The 4,594-nt window shown below is 46.1% G+C and overlaps 2 non-coding genes across 2 annotated transcripts; both read left to right on the forward strand.

Moving 5' to 3' along the window:
- Positions 1 to 316: 316 nt before the first annotated feature.
- Positions 317 to 500, forward strand: LOC123730576 (U2 spliceosomal RNA). The gene has a single exon (XR_006762032.1). It is a non-coding gene; the product is annotated as a U2 spliceosomal RNA (small nuclear RNA).
- A 462-nt stretch (positions 501 to 962) lies between these two features.
- LOC123730638 (U5 spliceosomal RNA) lies at positions 963 to 1,079 on the forward strand. The gene has a single exon (XR_006762073.1). It is a non-coding gene; the product is annotated as a U5 spliceosomal RNA (small nuclear RNA).
- The last annotated feature ends 3,515 nt before the right edge of the window (positions 1,080 to 4,594 follow it).

Below are 4,594 nucleotides of genomic sequence, written 5' to 3' on the forward strand. Positions count from 1 at the left end.
GGGGATCAGGAGCGGGAGGGGATCCTTTTTAATCTGGCTCTTGATTTCCTTGGGGAAGGTAGCTCTGTGGGATTCAAGGGCGGTTTTGGTTAAATCCAATGTGGACTGGGGAGTGGGTGGAGTGGTAAGTAGGGTTAGAGCTGACCTGAGGAAAAGGTTTGATTTCGATGTGGACAAATATGGCTTCCATGCCTCTAAGGAACGCTGGAAGTACCTTTATGAGTAAGAGGCCTTGTTGCAGTGGTTGGCCAAAGTGTATGTACTGTTTGCTTGATTATGTGGTTTTTTTCCATGTCCCGGAAAGTGTTTACAATGAATGGTTTGGTTAAATAAAAAATAAATAAAAATCTGTTCTTATCAGTTTAATATCTGATACGTCCCCCATCGGGGGACTACATATTAAATGGATTTTTCGAACAGGGAGTCGGAAATGGGGCTTGCTCCGTCCGCTCCACGCATCGACCCGGTATTGCAGTACCTCCGGGAACGGTGCAACACTTTTCTCCCATTGTCAAGGAAAAAGAAATACACCAAGCTATGTAAAACAGCTAGCAGAAGAAGAGAAGGAATGAAAAAGAAGAATCATCCAAACTGAAACAAGTGCGAAGCCCCCTTCATGGGGGTCCCCGTTTTCCCGCCATTTTACTTAAAAAAAAAATAATAACATTGGCCAGGAGTGTGTGTGTGTGTGTGTTTTTGAGCCCCCAAAAAAATACAATCACTTCACCAGGATTGTGTGTGTGTGTGTGTGTGTGTGTGTGTTTTTTGAGCCCCCCCAAAAATACAATCACTTCACCAGGATTGTGTGTGTGTGTGTGTGTGTGTTTTGAGCCCCCAAAAATAATACCCGTGTCTGTCTGTGACTTTTTACCCACAGCCCTCGAAAACTTGGAAGAGTGGGTTCGGGGACCCGGCCTAGAGTGCACCGTGTGTGTCTCGGGCCCCGACCTCTGACTTCCATACGACTCTGGTTTCTCTTCATTACGCACAAGCCTTTCGCCTTTTACTAAAGACTTCCGTGGAGAGGAACACTTACGAGTTCAACGTATTTTTGGAAGGGCTTTGCTTCTGGCAGAGCCCGGTATCTTGTTTCAAGAGAAATTGACAGAGATGACGCCGAGACTTTTTGCTCAGGCGTTTGACTTGAAGCCGGCTGACCGACCGGCGTATTTTTTCCACTCAAAGTAGTCGCTCGGGCAATTGAGTTCAAGCCCGACGATGACTGGTGTATTTGCCGGGCATTGAACAAATAGTCGCACTAGGATTAACCTGTTGGGGCTCGGGGGGCAGTATTGAGAAATTTTGAAAAAATATGTGCCCATTTTTAACTGCCTCCTACACCAACTCAGAAGCTAGGATATGCATATTATTAACACATTCGGATAGAAAACACTCTGAATTTTCTAAAACAGTTTGAATGGTGTCTGTAAGTATAACAAAACTCATATTGCAGGCAAAAACCTGTGAAAAATAGATCAAAAAAAAATTGAATTTTGTGACTGTACTATTTAGTGTCATTGTTTTATAGATACCATAGTGAGAAAGGATTCATTTCGCAACTCCTACGGCTTCCACTAGATGTCAACGATCTTTATAAAGTTGTTTGAAGCGTCTATGATGAACAGAGACCGGATGGCAAGGAAGAGAAGTTGACCTCCCTGGGATGTCGTCACTTCATTATTGGCTGCACCTGCGCAATCATGTGATGCGATACGTTTTTCAAGACACAGGAGAGGTCGGGTTGAAACATTACTGATGTTTCACGTTAAAAATGGCTCTAAAGATTGATGCTAAACAACGTTTGACATGTTTGAACAATGTAAATAGATTATTTTTTTACTTTTCGCCGTGACTCCCCGCCGCTACTTTTTAGTAGCCTACCAAGCGCTAACAACATGGAACAACTTGGAGTTATTTGGACATCAATTATGAACTTTGTTGAAAGAAACCACATTTGCAGTGGACCTGGGATGCGTGGAATTGCCAATGGATGAAGAGAATCAAAGGTAAGGGAATATTGACAATAGTAATTTTGATATTACATGGGTACAAGATGGTGCTAACCTGTATAGCCTAGCCTATTGTTCTTAGCACAGCACCCGGTTTATTGCAAATTGTGATTTCCCAGTAAAGTTATTTTGAAATCTGGCATTGCAGTAGCATTTACGAAATGTTAAACTATGAATATTTGAATGACAATAATATAATTTACCAATGTTATCGAATAGTAATTTTGTGATTTGTAACGTTGTTCACCGGAAGCATTTGAGAGAAAAAAAATCTGATTTTCACCGCTTCGGTAAAATGCTGTTTTTGGATATAAATATGAACTTGATGGAACAAAAAATGCATGTATTGTGTAACATAATGTCTTAGGAGTGTCATCTGAGGAAGATTGTCAAAGGTTGGTGCATAATTCTAGCTGGTTATCCGCTTATGGTGACGCCTGTCTTTGAATTGACAAAACATTACACACAGCTATTTTCAATGTACTCTCCTAACATAACCTAACTTCATGCTTTCGCCGTAAAGCCTCTTTGAAATCGGACAATGTGGTTGGATTTAGGAGATGTTTATCTTTCAAATTGTGAGAAATAGTTGATTGTTTGAGAAATTGAAATTATTAGATTCTTGCAGTTTTTGAATTTCCCGCCCTGGTCTCTTGACAATGAATCCCGATATCGGGATAAGATCCCCAACAGAGCTAGTGACCTAACGACGCATTAGCGACTTTAAAAAAAAACACACCCGCCTGTCACCAGGGAAGCGTTGGGTGAGGAGGAGCCAACTTTTGCCAAACCGATGAGGTCTGCCGAGGCCCCCCGGGGCCGGCGGGTGCATTACATTTACATTTTACATTTTAGTCATTTAGCAGACGCTCTTATCCAGAGCGACTTACAGTAGTGAATGCATACATTTCATTTTCATACAATTTTATTTATTATTTTTTTTTCTTTCTTTTTTTTTTCTTCTTCGTACTTGGGTGCAGGGGTCAATTTGTGGGTTATCGCTTCTCGGCCTTTTGGCTCAGATACAAGCTTGGTACCAAGGTGCCCTAAAGCCCGCTGAGCCAAAAGGTCGAAGGAAGGCCGGAGGGAGGAAAGGTTTGGAGTGTGGGAAACGTTTTTTTTTCCCACCCCATTTTCAGTAAAAAAGAATTTTTTCTAGTGGCTTTATTTTAAGCGAGCCTTTTTTCGAGGGAGTGGAACCTTTGTTTTTGTTTTGAAGATGGCTCGATATGGTACCAACAAGATACCTGGAATTGGCATAGCGAACACGGTGAGGTTCGCCTGGAGGAACAAGGAGATGGAGCCGTTTGGGAGGGAGACCTTTGGGAGAACAATATTGATTGGGATCCTAAAGTTGCAGGTGGGGGAAGTGTTGTGCCTCCAGGCGAACCCACTGGAGGTGGCTTTTGACGTGACGCTTCACAAAGAAGACAAGTACGAGGAGGTGATGAGGAGGGCGAGAGAAGTGGGAAAGGATGGACCAATGTGTCATTACGAGGTGACCAGCCTGGGAAAAACCAATTTCCGGGTGGTCACGGTTACTATGTACAACCCTCATGTGCAGGACGATGAGGTGAGGACGTTCCTTGGGCGTTACATGGACAATGTCTCCTCGGCGAGGCTCCTCAGGGACTCCCTGGGCTTCTGGGATGGGAAGAGAGGATTCCAGGCGTTGCTCAGGGAGGACCCTGGGGGGTTGGGGGGCTACCTCCATCCGCCGGCGATGTTCTCCCTGGGGGCTGACAGGGGGACGTTGTATTATGCACGTCAGCCCCCGTTCTGCAGGCGTTGTATGGCCTACGGTCATATCCTCGCCTCTTGCAGCACAAAGAAGTGCAGGTATTGTGGATCTGCGGAGCACGGGGCGGGGGACTGTGACGCGCCTAAGGCATGTCACGGGTGTGGCATGCTAACACACCTGTGGCGTGAATGCCCGGCGCGTCAGAGGTCATACGCGTCTGCAGCTGGGGGGAGCGAGACCGGGGATGGGGAAGAAGAGGAGGGGACAAAGAGCCAGGAACAGGAACGGAGGAAAGGGACGCACGGCGGGAGAAGGAAAGAACGACAGCAGGAGCAGAAGAGGAAAAGGAAGAAGTGGACATGGTGGAATCGGAGGGGCGGGAGGCTGAAGGAGAGGAGGAGCAGGCGGCTGAAGGAGAGAAGGAGCAGGAGGAGGAAGGAGATAAGAGAGTGGAGGGGTCGGAGAAGACGGCGGTGGAGAAGGCGACGGAGAAGGAAACAGAGAGGGAGAAGATAGAGAAGACGGCGGTGGAGAAGAAAGAGACAGAAAGGAAGGAGACAGGGAAGAAGGTGGTGGAGAAGAAAGAGACAGAAAGGAAGGAGACTGGGAAGACGGCGGTGGAGAAGAAAGAGATAGAAAGGAAGGAGACAGGGAAGAAGGTGGTGGAGGAGAAAGAGACAGAAAGGAAGGAGAGAGGGAAGAAGGTGGTGGAGGAGAAAGAGACAGAAAGGAAGGAGACTGGGAAGAAGGTGGTGGAGGAGAAAGAGACAGAAAGGAAGGAGACGGAAGAAGGTGGTGGAGGAGAAAGAGACAGAAAGGAAGGAGACAGGGAAGAAGGTGGTGG

Source organism: Salmo salar, chromosome ssa25 (genome assembly GCF_905237065.1).
Source record: "Salmo salar chromosome ssa25, Ssal_v3.1, whole genome shotgun sequence".
In the NCBI taxonomy this organism is placed as follows: domain Eukaryota; kingdom Metazoa; phylum Chordata; class Actinopteri; order Salmoniformes; family Salmonidae; genus Salmo; species Salmo salar.